This window comes from Coptis chinensis, unplaced genomic scaffold (assembly GCF_015680905.1).
Source record: "Coptis chinensis isolate HL-2020 unplaced genomic scaffold, ASM1568090v1 utg10163_pilon_pilon, whole genome shotgun sequence".
Classification (NCBI taxonomy): domain Eukaryota; kingdom Viridiplantae; phylum Streptophyta; class Magnoliopsida; order Ranunculales; family Ranunculaceae; genus Coptis; species Coptis chinensis.
In genome coordinates this window covers 34,549-40,652 of record NW_028238093.1, presented here as the reverse complement: position 1 = coordinate 40,652, position 6,104 = coordinate 34,549, and the positions used below count along the sequence as shown (strand labels likewise).

Below are 6,104 nucleotides of genomic sequence, written 5' to 3'. Positions count from 1 at the left end.
AAATCATTTGAAAAATCCTCCGCCATAAAAAACGAAAAAAGATGACAATATTGAAAATGATGAACTTACCAACATTAGTTGAAGAAGAAGACATCAGCTTTGATTTTTTTTAGTTTTCACCACTTTTAAAGGTTAAATTTGAAACAATTGCCGACAAAGATGATCAGAACGACTCCAACGGTTACTCAATGACAACCGCTAGATTAATCTCATAGTGATAAAGGTGAGTTAGTTGCACGTGGACTAGTGGATCCATGTTGGAAGATGCAAAACTAGGTTAAAGGAAACAACATCTAACACTAACACTCAAACAAAAAGTACTACAAAACAAAGTGTTTCATTTCATCGCAAATAACATCTAGCAAAGTACTTAATCGCATAAGTAATTTCAAACAACATCTAACACTCAAAACAAAAAAGGGAAACAAAATTACAACAAGATATAAGAATAAAAATGATTCGCCAATTTTCACAATCCGTGGTCCAAGGAGCATGCAAACAAGAATTGATGAGTTGCGCATATAATGTAGCTAAGATGGATCGCCTTTCGAAGAAGAGCTTGTCGGGCCAAAAGGATGTTGCTCGATGTAATCTTTTGGACATTTTACTTGTCGCTAATCCTTCCAAATACATCCTAATATCACCCCGTGTCCTAAGGAATTATCGCTTTTATTTGAAAATCGTGATGAAGTCGGAATATGGCGCTGTCTCATGAATTAAACAATGCTTTATAATGGAGAATCATCCAACATCACCATTGTTTTGATTCATTATACTCTCCTCTCCCAAGGAAGATTTGGGTCGCCCTTATCCCAATGCTTGACCCGCTTTTTAACATGACAGTTTGTTAATGTTGTCAACAAAGCAGCAACTTAAGTGGTAGTGTAAATGGGATTGGTCCTAACAAATGCCAACGGTACCTTTCTCTTTCGCTCTCATAATGAAATCGGGTGACGGAATTCGCATTAAGTTTTTCCTTTGATGACCATACACCCACATAGAACCTTTCAAAACAAAACTTCAGAAAATCATCACAAGAGTGGCCTCCTTTATAATAATTTCTTGAAATGAATGTGTCGGCTTTGAACCGAAATGGGGTGTCGAGCTTGTTAGCTACGCGGACAAGCACACCATTAAGATCAAGAATGAGAAGTATTCGGGTTTGGTTTACTCATTGGTGGTCTATGAATGACCATGCCTTCTTTACAATACGATTGACGCCTTCCTTTTTGTCGGTGAACCGCTCTCTCAGAATTCCACAATCTAGAAGGTCCTTCGCTATTGTCATCCTAATATGGGCAACGCTCTTCCAAATTGACATGTGCACCCAAAGAGTAAACCGACTGCAGATAACTAGTACGAAAACACCGCAATTCCATGAATCGCTATTGTTTAATGCAACAATTAGAATAATTTCCCATCGTCTCTCGCGAATCGCGGGACCGATGTATGCACCGGTGGATCATGTACTAACAACCCATAAGGTAGCATCGCACCTATCATTTTCAAAGTTGGTAGAGTGTCGAACATTACCGATTCTAAGGAATCATACGTAATTAATTTCCAAGTAGAAAAGTCAAAAACAACAAGAACCCAAGAGAGTTTGTTCATTCCCACACTCAAAGCCATCATTACTCCTTTAGATTTTGTTGCGGTGGGGTACATCACTTTTTCTAAAACCATATCTCTAAAGAGCATGGTCGCCCGTGGCATTAGGGACGAAGTTTCTAAAAATCTTTTGCTCAGAGTCGACTTCCATAATTTAACTTGCTCTCTAGTGGTTCCACATATAAAGTAGGGAAACCTCAGATAACTCGAAAATTAAATTGTTAAGTAATACACTTGCTAAAAATATGAGAATGAGGTGGAGAGTGACATAACTAACCGGAATGAGCGGTCCGTAATAATAGTGTACTTTCCTGAATCCCGAAGTTTTATACCGAGATTGCCCCTCCTTCACCGCCACTCGGTAATTCCATGCATGATGGAGACAACCTTAAAGGGAAATTAAAAAAAAAAAAAAAAAAAGGGTAAAATAGAGGAAGAGGGTGACTAACGGTAAGAATCAACAACATATATATATATATATATATATATATATATATATATATATATATATATATATATTTTTTTTTAGCAAAGCAAAGATAAACCTCATTGTTCACCATCCTTGGTGCTTGAGAAAGGAGAAGCTTCTCGTGATTTAGTTCTAAACCATGTCCATAGTGCCCGACTATGACAAAGGATGCAATGCCCTAACCCTTTCGCTTTTCCTCATAATCGGCTCCAAGAATGTGCGTACGGGCTTCTAAACGCTGTGCATTTATTATGGGTCACAAGGCAATTCATTCACTGTGGGTATTGAGTAGTTCATCCCTACCAATGGAATTTCATCAAATTTTGCATGAATTTTTGTCTTCGCAAATGGTATATATTGCTTCTTCAAGGTGAGAAAATTTGTTCCATCGCCTACTCTTCAAGTATACCATTGCTTTCCCCGCAGAAATCAGCTTGTCGTAAACATCACATATTCTCAGGCTTAACTATTACATCGCCATATATCTACACTACATTGTCGCAGTTGGATGGAAAAATAACTCTTTGCAGTAAATTTTATACCGAGATTAACAACCGTAGATTACAATGTTTAATGACGACTCGCAATGTTAACTCTTGCAAAAATATTTTGTAACTTAAGATAAAGGTGTTCGTAACAATGAACAAACCACTTTTCCATTAGTTGTGTTAACGCCCAAATCTTCCAATGGTTGTATCCTTAATTTCAAAATTTGTTGCATCTTCGGTGGGTGTACAATATCGTCCGGATTCTCAGATAGCATATTCACGCTTATCCGCCAATGTCATGAAGTCAAGCTCTACCAGATTGTAGACCACATCTAGAAGTTCCCCATGGTACTCCGGCAAGAAGCGGAATGTTGGTTGCCCCATCATTTGCAAACACGCTGATCACTTTAACTCTTTCTCAAAATTTTCATTCCTCAAAGAGTCCAAGATTTCGTGGTCAAAACTTATCGTGATCTAAAGCGGGTGTACACATCGGCCGGATCCCAGAATAGCATATTCACACCATCCGGCCAAAGTCATGAAGTCATGTTTCATCAGATTGTCAATTCACATCTTGAAGTTCCCCTATGGTACTCGCAAGTGGGAGTGTTGGCCGCCCCATCATTTGCAAATAGCGTATAGGATCGATGTATTATTAATTTCATTCATCGCTTGCATAACCGCGAACCATGCCTTTGCCACTATCGCCAGATTTTTCGTGAGTCTTTTTCCTAAAATAATAAAGCCCCTAGCGTTCATGACTGCCCCCCAATCCCTCTCACTACAATATTGGTTCTCCACGCTTTTGTTTGTTGAATAGACTTTTCTTTGGGACTATTCTTAGTTGAAGGTTTGTTGTGGTTTTGGTTGGTGGTCCGGGTTTGTTTTCCTTTCTTAGTTGATTTATTCTCACATGGTGCTATTGCCCTCCTCTTTGAGAGGCTAAACAAAATCATTATCACTACTATTCTCATTATCACCCTTTCTTTTAGCACAAGGCCCGCCTTTAATTAACTACAAATATGAAAGTACATATAAATTTACCAAGACACTATATCGCCTTCCCAAAAAATATTTAAGGGATGTAATGAGTACAAGAGTACTTTAATTAATTACCAATGGTTGTCAATTTACTACGTAACATTTTCTTCTTTTCGCGACGACGCTCCATTAATAATACCAAGTAAGGGCTGAATTCAAGGGAAAAATTTTATTCATCTTGCATTTTTGTAGTGAAAAATAATAACATATATTCAATAACACATAAAATCACCACATTTTCTTCATCATTCGTAACCAAATTTATTCTTGTTTTTAGTAGGCACCTTCCTCACTTCAAGTAGTTGTGCACCGATTTAAATTCTACTAGTACAGAGCACAAAACATTAGGTTTACTCATAACTACATTGTGGCAATATGAAGATACATCGCAAGACACATTACCACACAGTTGCTCCACATGATCACTTCCAAGATTATGAGATTGCTCTAAGAACAACTTTACAACCTCGGGTTACGACCTACAATTACTTAGATCACATATGACAAACTTTGTCAAGATTGAAATTCTCAATATCAATAAAAGTGCAACACACAAAAAATAATTAACCTCATTCTCGCTTCTTCGCTCACGTTAAAATGTCCAAAGAAATAAGCTTCTTATCATCGTTCTTGTCAGTGAATAAACCATGAAATTCAAAGACCAATACAACAATAATAATAACATAAAACCATCCATCAAATCCAAAGTAGCAAGACTTATAAACCTTTAGCACCTTTTCAGACTCCTCTACTTGCACCTTCAGATGAATATGTAACTTACCCAAAGATTTTCGGTTTCTTGGGTTGTTTAATTTGGTCTCCTGTTCTCCCACATGTGGTTTTTCCAGTGAAACCCACCCATTTCAAACTGGGAATATCTCCCCATCCACCCGGTGGACATTCAAAGCGGCACATGAAGGAAAACCCAACACTGGAATGCTAGTGCACACCCATATAGGGTGTGTAAACAGCTTTTTCTGTTGAAGAAAGTGCTTCTCCATATCTCGTATGTAGAATCTCAACACCATCACTTAATGCCTTCAAACGTAAGATACTCTCAAGGAATTTGTCAAACTTTGTCAAATCAGTAATCATAGCTAGTAAATTTGTGGACGGCAAAAGTTCGACACGCTAATTATTCACTAAGATTTGAAATTTTCAACAATAATACTTTTAAATATTCGGTCCAATAAAACGCTAACGTAAAAATAATACTATCGTGTTTTAAACGGTATAATACTTAATGTATTTCTTTAAAATTCGCCATATATTTTACATTTAAAATTTTGATATATAAGTATATAACGCTTTTTATTTTTATTTTTACAATTTTATTCATGAAAAAAAAATAATACAAATGTCAAATTTTTGTTCTACTTACTATTACTAATACATTTATTTTGGTTCCAACTAAGGCCCGCCCAACCAATTCGCTAATTAAACTCAGATTATTCAAAAATTTGCCTAATTATTCATTTTATTCGCCAAATCTTATAATTCGCAAATAATTCGCAATTATAAGCCCGACCCAACTAATTTCATAATTAAACCAGATCATTCAAAAAATTCAACGTAATTATTCGCTTTATTCGCCAAACCTTATAATTCGTGAATAATTTGGCGAATTACTAACTATGGGTGCAATATAAATATGTTTGACATGAAGGCAATTTCTGCTCTACACATTTCCTGTTGATTCTCAAAATCTCGGTATTAATGTACCTCGTAGGGAAAGTCATAAAAGTGATTGTACGTTTTGATTGTTTGATCATAACGACTACAAGAGATCTTTTCAAAAAGAGGATAACTAATAAATAGAGATAATATTATGAGATATTCACAACTTGATTTTAATTTTCAGGATTTTGACAATCTCTACCTATATAAATTCGTGCCATTTGGACGTCTGAGCACCAAGTGAAAATGAAGACAGTGTACCTAATTCTCACCATCTTGTTGGTTTTCTCTCTCGTCTGGTCTGGTAAGCCAACTACTCATTTCGAATTTAAGAAAAAGTGACAATAATGGTCTGAGCACCAAGTAATTATTGTTCAAGTATCTGATTTATTTATTTCGGTGGACAGGTGAAGCGCAAGGGGCGCGTAAGAAAGTTTGTGTCAAGAAGTATACTAATCTAAATACATGTCAAACCCAGTGCCAGCAAGTTTGTGAACTTATGTCTGGTTCAGGCCAATGTTCCGGGAACGTTTGCACATGCACATACTTAGCTCTCCAGTGTGACCCTTGATTCTTTACTCCAAATCAATCATAGAGATTGAAATCCCTATTTTGTCTTATGGGCAGTTGTTCAACAATATAATACTTCTATCAGTTTTATGAAATAAAGCACATTTTTTTTACAAATCTCCTATGGATCCCATATATTTTCACCGTGACGAAAGTTATAGCCATTGAGTAGTTTTCCAGAATGCATTTACAAATTTTATCTATACCACAACGACACTAAATAAAATTAATGTTTCCTACTTTATTCCTCA

At 36.2% G+C, this 6,104-nt stretch overlaps 1 long non-coding RNA gene across 1 annotated transcript; it reads left to right on the top strand.

Annotated features, from left to right (window-relative positions):
• Positions 1–5,517: 5,517 nt before the first annotated feature.
• LOC147474309 (uncharacterized) lies at positions 5,518–5,901 on the top strand. Its single transcript, XR_015210032.1, has 2 exons — positions 5,518–5,587; positions 5,691–5,901. It is a non-coding gene; the product is annotated as an uncharacterized LOC147474309 (long non-coding RNA).
• Positions 5,902–6,104: the final 203 nt, after the last annotated feature.